At 36.6% G+C, this 9,920-nt stretch overlaps 1 long non-coding RNA gene across 2 annotated transcripts; it reads right to left on the reverse strand.

The window, feature by feature from the left end:
• Nucleotides 1-2,357: 2,357 nt before the first annotated feature.
• LOC130466245 (uncharacterized) lies at nt 2,358-6,891 on the reverse strand. 2 transcript variants are annotated; one of them, XR_008926277.1, is made up of 6 exons: nt 6,426-6,891; nt 6,295-6,354; nt 5,602-5,808; nt 3,800-3,945; nt 2,766-2,946; nt 2,358-2,624 (listed from the first exon to the last, which is right to left on the reverse strand). It is a non-coding gene; the product is annotated as an uncharacterized lncRNA (long non-coding RNA). The 2 variants fall into 2 exon arrangements; XR_008926275.1 differs by having other exon boundaries at nt 6,295-6,890.
• Between the last annotated feature and the right edge of the window lie 3,029 nt (nt 6,892-9,920).

Below are 9,920 nucleotides of genomic sequence, written 5' to 3' on the forward strand. Positions count from 1 at the left end.
GTGAGAGAAGAAAAGTTTAGAACCTTAGTGAAATTAGGACTCTAGTTTCTTTAAAATGGAGTGGGGCCAGTGAAGGAGAAGAGACCCGTGGTCTCACTTATGGGGTTTGATCACCTTCATTTTTTTCTTCATGGTGGGCCCATCGAAAATTGGAGACCCGTTGGCAAATATAAAGGGTCTCCTCCTTTTTATAATTGATGTGGTATGCGGGGCCTAGTACACCTTAGAGACCCGTTATCTCTAATATTAGATCCCTTGTATTAAAGAGACCCGTTATGTCTACCAATAGGTCTTTTCTTAAGGGTCTCTTTGCTCATTTTTGTAGTAGTGGCCCGTTACGAACTCTAGGCTCGTTAGGATTTTAATTAATACGTGACTCTTACTTTCGAATCATATTAGGAATAGGATTCTCTCGCAATTTCTATCTCATTTAGGATTTATGTTGGAGTGCAACACCTAATTCTGACAGTTTTCTATCTGTTATGACTTGCCACTTTTAACAACTACCTATTACGGCAGTTACTATTTTTAGCAGGTTTCCATAAATAGCAGGTTTCTATAAATAGCAGGTTTCGGGTGAAATAAAAAGGGGATTTGAGATTCATTATTTTATAGGAGATGTGTTGTCAAGTGGAGATTTATGTTTTCATCATCGAACCTTTCCCTTTCGGGAATGGGGACAAAATTAAGTAGGTGTCTACAGTAGTAAAAGTGGAACTTCACATTTACTCAAACATGCAAGGAACGTGTGTCCTGGGAGACATTTGAAACTTGCTCCTGGCCAAACAAAATTGAGAATCAAAACTGAGGTTAATGGGTCAAACACCTTGGACTTCAAACCGCCTAAAGACAGAAAATTCAACCAAGAGATATCAATTAAGGAAGAAGTTGGTTAATATGGTTGTGATGCATGAGTATCCTTTATCTATCGTGGATCATATGGGTTTTAGGGAGTTTGTTGATAGCTTTAACACTTCATTCAAGATGATATCGAGGAACACTTTGAAGGGTGACATTCTCAAAATGTACAGAGAAGATAAGAAATCACTCAAGTCATTGTTGGAGCATAATGGGAGTAGAATATCTATCACTACCAATATGTGGACCGCCTCTAACCAAAAGAAGGGTTACATGGTCGTGACTTCACACTTTATTGATCAACAATGGATTCTTCGAAATCGAACTTTGAGGTAAATAACTTATCACATTTCTTTGTTTATATAAATTTAAGTTAAGTGCTATTTTGCAAACATTGTTGTTTAGTTGAGAAATTTATTTTGTGTTCATATTATTTCTATTCTAGGTTTTGTTATGTGCCATGTCCACATACCAATGGGATTATTGCCAAGGTTTTGATGGATTGTTTGTCTCAATATTCTTTGGAAAATAAAATTTCTTCTGTGGTTGTGGATAATTGTAGTACTAATGATGCAATGATGAAGATTTTGTTGGAAAAGTTTGAAAAAAGGTATCTTTTGTTAGGTGGTGAATTTTTGCATATGCGTTGTAGTGCTCATATTTTGAACTTAGTTGTTCAAGATGGATTGGATGTGATTAAATCTGATATTGAGAAAGTTAGAGAGTGTGTTTCATTTTGGATGTCAACTCCTAAAAGAATTGAGAAATTTGAAGAGGCTTGTCGATTTTTGAACTTACCTAACTCTAAGAGAATGGTTCTTGATTGTAAAACAAGGTGGAACTCTATCTATTTGATGCTTCGAACTGTTTACCCATATAAGGAGGTTTTTACAAGGTTGAAGCGTTTGAATAGAAAGATGAAATCACTAGTAGAAAAAACCCTTGTTGCAGCGGGCTTTTAGACCCCTGTTGCAGCGTACATCGTATGCTGCAACTGGGGGGCCTGCAACAAGTATTGACTTGTTGCAGCGTACAATGTACGCTGCGAAAAGTACTTTTTTGCAGCGTACATTTGCATGTACGCTGCAACAAGTGTGTAAAATTAGGCAAAAATCAAGACTTGTTGCAGCGTACAAAATGATGTACGCTGCAACAGACTGGTTTGTTGCAGCGGGCTTTTATTTGTACGCTGCAACAAACCAGTCTGTTGCAGCGTACAAATAAAAGCCCGCTGCAACAAACCAGTCTGTTGCAGCGTACAAATAAAAGCCCGCTGCAACAAACCAGTCTGTTGCAGCGTACATCATTTTGTACGCTGCAACAAGTCTTGATTTTTGCCTAATTTTACACACTTGTTGCAGCGAACAAGTATATGCCCCCTGCAACAAAGCTGTGCTTTTGGCGGGAAAATTTTAGTTTTATTTATCTATACCTAGGGTGTCTTACACCAAATATAGGAACCTGTCAACAACAATAAATAAAATATCGCAACCTGTAGATCAACAAATATAAAAAATAATAACTGGTGTTTTGTATACATATATATATATCCCAAAACCAAAGTGCACGTACTACATTCAAATATACGTTCCAATTTCAATGTACGCATACATTTTAATGTAAACGATTGTTCTATAACAACTAAACCACCTCGATCAAGCGCGCTCAAGCCAATAGTAAATACTTGCGGGTAAAACACTTAGCCCGTTGCTCACGAACCACATCAATTTCCTCACTAGTATAGGCGCATTCCTCGGAGTGTAGACCTTTACAAAAACAGAAATTTCAACTAAGCATTAGATTAAATTCAAATTAAATATCACACTTTAACATTCAAGCAACTAATAACAATGTCCTAATAGCTATTACAAATAGTGCTTTGAAGTGGTATAGTTAAGAAGAAAAACCTTTATTTAGCAGTGCGTCATTTCAGAAACATAGATGATTTGTTCAACTCCGAAATAAAGCAGTACTTGAGCAGCATCACAAACAAGCTTCTCCTTGCCCCTCTTACAATCATCAAAACATCAGTTCTTCTCCAGGCACAGGAAAAGTGCTAGGCACAGAAACGAATGCTTGCCTTCCATGCTGCATAGAAGTTAATACATTTGGTGATCTACATACATGGAGCGAATATGTTATTCAAACAACCATTAAGAGGGTGATCCCTCTCTCCCTGTCACTTCTTAGGTATAAGGGATATTCATATATGTGGATCTCAACAGCTTCACAAAACATTTGACAGCAAACCTGTTTATAAGATTGAAATTTGGGTCCTATTTTCTGAACAAAATAAGTTACAGACTTACAGGTTGTTATAACTCTTTATAAATACTTAATTCTTGAATTGTCATGTTCCCACAACTCCACCCTAACTAGTGATAAATCCAAACTAATGAGCCACAGAAAACATATACAGATACCTATCACCTATACCCAAGCTAGTTAACATTGTTAAAAACTACTATAAAGTACACAATGTCTATCGAAGCTTCTAATCCTCGCAACGATCACTTGTCAACTAATGATGCAATGTTGGGAAATCAAAAGCTTTGTGGAAGAAGTGACTCAAATAAAGCAAATAGAAGTGGTTCGAGTAAGAATTGGATGATGAGTTGGACCAAATCTACATGTGTGTGTGTGTGTGTGGGAGTGGGGGGGGGGGTGGGGTGGGCGGGGAGGGGGGGGTGAGACCCTGATGGCATTATGACTGGGGTGTAGTTTTCTGGGTCAGTTTTCCCTGCCCAGCAAGAGCATACAAGTTTAGTTTACTGATACAAAACCCTTTCTTCAAACAAAATAAACATACAATGGAATACCTTTACGAAAAGTGCTTGCCTACCATACCTCTATAAAACAATTGCCTAGCTCCTAGTATTTAAAAGTGAATCCAAAAGCACAAAATAACCAAGGCCTGAAGTAAACTCAACCAAGTCCAAACCTTTCAGTAGTATCCAATTTGGATCTTAAATCAGCTATTTCAGCCTCAGCAACAGAGAGACGCCGTTGGCAAGCCGCCTCAGCTTCATTAGCAGCTTTTATCCTCAGCTTCAACTAGTTTAGTGATTTGATTCTAGAAGAGGTAGACTGTGGACAGATACAAGAAGATAGAATAGATCACATAGTAAGTAGAGGCACGGGAAGATATGTCAGACTACATTTACACAAACAAAGAGTTGGAGAAGTGAATTTATCACAACAGAACTAGAGTACAGAGGAATATCAAATCAACAGTTGTCTGATTTTTTTTAACTTTAACAGGAAAAAAAACAGTGGAACGGTTTTATCCATGAAATTCCTTTTAACATAAAAGTTTGTGGCATGAGCCTTAGATGTGCGTAAATAGATTGAAATTAGTATGTCCACCCTCCTCTCATCTCAAACAAAACCCATAAAGGCAAGAGTCCGCAAGACAAATTCTGGGCTTGGCTTGTAACTGAGTCCCTGGCCATCACTCTGGTTCTTCTCTAACTTACACTGAACACCAATTATACTTTTTCCAAAAAAGACTTGCTCCATCATCTGCATCTCTTACATAGTCAAGCGCATTTTTCAATCTCAAAACTGGACTCATTTCAGCTTTTAGTTACAGGGGATGAGGGTCTAAAACTCAAGTCTCTCAAAGGAAAAAACCCGTCAATTTATCAGAGAATATAGGAGACAGCAGCACAAGTATCTAAACCAAAAAGAAAGTGATTGCTAGATACCAGGAAACGTTGTATTCATCTGGGTCTCTACGGTACGCACAATACCAAGCTGCTCAACGTAGTTTCCTAGGACTATCAATGCTCTAGTGGAAGCAATTATAATTTTATAATTCCGGTCACCAATACACCATTGTAACATACTACTAGAAAGACCTATCCTAGAGGTAGCTTCTCGGCATATATTGCATAAGTACTACATAGGAGAGTTGGAAGTGTGGAACCACTGATCAGAGAGTGATTTGAACCCCTCTCGAACATGAAACTGCAGTTCATCTAATACAGTATATAAATAATCAATATCCAGTTTGCAGTGAATCAGTGATCACTACAAGACCTTGAAAAACTGAAAATAATAATACTAGCCAGACTATGGGACTAGTATTATGAAAGCTGAAACTTTGGAAAGGCATAAATACGACAATACCTCAAACGCTAAATCAAAGTGCAGCTAGCTGAAAGGTGGTTCAGATGTTTATGCTAAGACATGTGTTTGGGACGGATAAAAATTAGGAATTGAAAAGACTTTTCACTCAATCAACAACCCTCGATGTTGTCAGTTACGCTTAAGTTAGGAATGCATATTCACTCAAAGTTAAGAATAAAAGTTGCGTTGGATTGCTTGGCCACTATTTTCAAGCTTCGGTCTACCCCTTAACAACAATATGCTAACATCCACATCTATAACCCACTGCACGAAATCATTTGTATTCATATAATTACTTGAAAGTGGAATAGAACTATTAGATGACCATAAAGAATTCTGCAAGGAATAAAAAATGACAGATAATAGTAAGCCTGGCCTAGCTGAAACATATCAATTTTTGTTTTAACGTATCAAAGTATGGCTGATTTCAAAATATAAACTTGATCAATTGAATTCCCCCGAAGTAAAGCAGAATCCTAACATTTACCCTTATCCTTATATCAGTCAGTCCATGAACAATAACATATACTAGTATTAAAGAACACTTCAATGTGCAGGACCAAGAAGAAAATAAATGCAAACTAAAGATAACAAAGTTTTATCAAAAACTACCTTAAATTTGGCAGGTTCAACTAGTTGAAAAACAACAGTATCTCCTTCCAATTTCAGAACTATGGCAAACCTTTTCCACCCACCACTGAGTCCACGATATTGAGGCAGATAATTGGCTTCGTATTGTTCTCCAGTATCTGTCTCGAGTATTATAACAGTACGGTTTTTTACTGGTATATGCGCCCTTCAAAAGGGTGGAGGAAGTCTCTGTGACTCCACCAAATGAACCAAGTAAGAAAACACCTCAAAATAAGCATATTAATTTCATCAGAATAATATATAGTTTGTCACATTTGGCTAATGAAAAGGCCTAAAACATGAAACATGAGATTACTTAAATTGGATTGCTTTAGATTCAAAAAAGGACTGACATTCAAGAATGGAGGGAGTAGTTTTTCACATTTGCCTAATGAAAGAGCCTAAAACATGATTTGAGGTACTAACCAAGATGAAACCACCAGAAACATTCGATTTTACATCACTTTTACGGTAGTCGGATGTTCAACATTTATCTTTGAGTGAATTTTTCTAGCATGAACAGAATTATATTTCCTTAATCAGGGATTATTACAATATTTTTCTCATCAAGAAAATCAAATTAATTGATATATCTCTGTTTAAATTACATACGAAGATCAAGATTCAAGAATTTGCAAAATTTCATCATTTAAAACAAAAGAAATCATAACCCACCCGAGATAAACGTATGTATTTTCTCCTAATCTTGTCAGCCAACAATTTCTTTGGCTTTCTCTGCAAAAATGAAAAATGAACAAACCCTAATTTTGAAAACGAAAATAAAAAGGGACAGGGGAGAAAGTTACTTGCCGCAGCGAGGATTGACGGAGAACAGGGTTCGCGAACCGGCCGAGCAAAGAAGCTTAGTTTTCCGAGCAGGGAATCACTTCGCCGGTTGTTTTTTCGAGCAGGGAATACCTTTTGCGGGGGTTTTTCGAGCAGGGAACCACCGGTGAGAGGTGAGGAAATTAAATAGACTCTTGCTAGAGTACCACCGGCGACGGGCGAGACCACGCGGCGACGACCACTGGTGAGAACCACCGGCGAGACGCAGGGTAAGCCGAGAGAAGAAGAAGGGAGTAATGAGAGTGGGATATTCGCTGCGAAATTGGTCATGAGGTTTGAGGTAGAAATGTTTGGTCTGAGTTAAAGTTGCAGCGAAAAAAATTACAAATATGTTATTGCAGGGGGCTTTTACCATGTACGCTGCAAAATAAAAGGTCTATTGCAGGGGGCTTTTACTATGTACGCTGCAAAAATCTCTTTTGCAGGGGGCAATTAATTTGTACGCTGCAACAACCCTTTAAAGGGTTTGACCCGCGTTGACCGACTGGTTGTTGAAGCGTATTAATACTTGTACGCTGCAACAAGGGGGTTGCAACAGGGGTTTTTTCTACTAGTGAATTTTTTATTCCTGATGAGAATGATTGGATGTTAGCTAATCTTGTTTCCGAAAAGCTGGAAATTTTTTACAAAGCAACAAATGTGTTTTCGGGAAGGAAATTTGTTACTGTGAATTTGTTTTTCCGTATAATTTGTGCAATTAAACTAGCTTTGAGGCGTTGACTATTAAGTGATGTTGAAGTAATTAGAATGATGGGTAGTAGTATGATTGAAATGTTTGACAAGTATTGGCATGATATTAATGGACTTTTGGGTGTTGCCACCATTTTGGATCCAAGGAATAAAATGGATTGTGTGGAGTTTTACTTCAAAAAAAATTATAATGATGGAGCTCAATTGGAAATAGCAAGAATTAGGAAGATTCTTGATAATCTTGTAGTTGAATATCAAAAGAGAAGTGATACATCGAGTGATCAAGAATTTCGCTCTAGATATAGTGGAATGGGTTATCAAAATACTTGTGATGGTGAAGATGATGATGAATATGCCCAAGAAAAGAAAACAAAGAGGAGGAAGGTGAGTGTGAAATGTGAAGTTGATCATTACCTAGAGGATGAGCCATTGCCCGATAATGCTGAATTTAATATCCTTGAATGGTGGAAAATGGATACTAAGTATCCAACTTTGCGAAAGATTGCTAAAGATATACTTGTCATTCCCGTTTCCACCGTGGCATCGGAAAGTGCCTTTAGCACGGGTGGAAGAGTTGTTAGTCCACACCGTTCTAGGCTTACTTCTACAACCGTGGAAGTATTAATGTGCTTGCAAAATTGGATGATGGAGGATCTCAAAGGTAATATATATATATTCTTATTTTGTACTTTTTATGATATGTTGAACCTTTATCATTATTATTACTATTTAATTTTTTTCTATGTATTTTCTAATCTTTAATTAAGGTACACTGGAAAATACTCATTCTTGTTCCACTATAACCGATGATTCCGACATTGAAGAAGGGGAAGAAGTTATTGATATCATTGACATGGTAAATTTGTTTTTGTACTTTAAAGTAATTGTATATGATTTTTCTATAAATAATATTTTTTTTCCCCTGTGTTCTTTATTTATAGGATCTTGATGATGAAATTGATGATGATATGGAAGATTAAGAGTATATTGGAAGACGGAAAATTTGACAGCAAACTATTTGTAATTTGATACTCTGTTAATTTTCCCTTGAGTTTGTAGCTTTTGAACTAAAACTATTTTCTAATGTTTAAATTGTAATATGAATGTTGGACTAGTACATTTTTTTAAGACTATTGTAATGTATAATATAATATTTTCGAGTAGTATCATTGTAACGCCCCGACTTTTCGGCTCCTTAATTATCGGTAATAAACCGTACTTAACTGATCATTGCCAGCGCAATTAGGCTTAATTAACCCTGGGACCTGTGGGTATGGGCCCACAAATAAAATAATCCACAAATAACATTTCTTAAATAATACAAATTTTCCCAAAAATAAATATAAACAGTATTCTCATAATTAAATCTCAATAACAGGATTCCCATTATAAATACTTCTCATCTCGATATCTCCATAATAAATAACCAACTCCAGTAATAACTCTTCTTTGAGCAACTTGAGCTCCTTAATCGAACCTGTACATCATCATAAAAATAGAAAACAGGAAAAACACAGAAAAATGCCAAAAATGAGTGGAAAACTCAGTAATATTACTCCAGCCCGTCAAAACGGTTTTATTTTGAAAATCATTTGGCACATATCAATCATTAGCATTTATTGTTCGGAAATAACTAACTCAATCTCGTCATCTTGAAAACGTGTGTCGGCAAGGAATCATTTCCTTTATAGCTCATTGGCAAGTACAGGCTTTGGCGGGGCTTTTCTTACATCTTTTCAGGGGGGGGAACTGTTTCCCAAACTTTAACTTTAACTTGCCTCTACCTGTAACTTGCCCATTTACTAGTTCAGTTCACTTTTCCATGCCGACAAAAGCAACATCGTCTTTTTTCAAAATAACTTTATAAATATCGTAATTATTCCCGAATAACGTCTTTAACATCATGATCATAATCATTAACATATATCATCATAAAATAATAAAGTAATTTAACATATCATCATAAAAATACTCATAATACTTCAAATCAAACATCATATCAATTAGCACTTAAGTCACATAATTACATATTTTCACATACGGGCATATAAACTTAAATGCTAGACATAAAAATTACACATTAACATATACGGGCATATAAGATAAGATGCTAGACATAATAATTACCTTGGTCGATTTTCCTTAACCATTAGAGTGACGACATCTTTATACTCCAACAATATATCTTCCATGATCTTAATTCCCACCAAACCTATGCTTTAAGCCCAATTGCTCCAGAATTACAATAAATCCCGTAATTAGACATGATAACTCATTATAATTAAATGGACAAGCTTAATAAAATCAAAACACTTACCTAACCTTTGGCCTTGTAACCGAAACCCACAGAAAATTAGTTGACCCAATTTTCAATTATGACCCATAATAATACTTGCTCCAAAGTTACACCTCATGAGTAATGGCCCACTAACTATCCCTTTTTATTTTGGGTTATTTTCCATGAAGGTAGGAAGCAGCAACATAACAATTAACAACAAAGAACAGAGGAGCACGAAACAATGGAGTACGATAGGGGTGGCTGGGTGGCGGCACAAGCGTGGCTGGGTGCGGAAGAAAAGGCTCGCCGGAATTAGGTGGTGGCGCGGTGGCCAGGAGAGCAGCGCCGCGGTGGTGAAACAGAGGAGAGAGAAAATGGCCGAAAATTGTAAAATGATTTGGGTTTTTGGGTTCATAAATTTCTGATTAAATTGGTGTTCTTTGTGGGTATTGTTGGGCAAAATTAGAAGCTCAAATTAACTGATTAT

The sequence above is a fragment of the Spinacia oleracea genome, chromosome 1 (assembly GCF_020520425.1).
Source record: "Spinacia oleracea cultivar Varoflay chromosome 1, BTI_SOV_V1, whole genome shotgun sequence".
Taxonomy (NCBI): domain Eukaryota; kingdom Viridiplantae; phylum Streptophyta; class Magnoliopsida; order Caryophyllales; family Amaranthaceae; genus Spinacia; species Spinacia oleracea.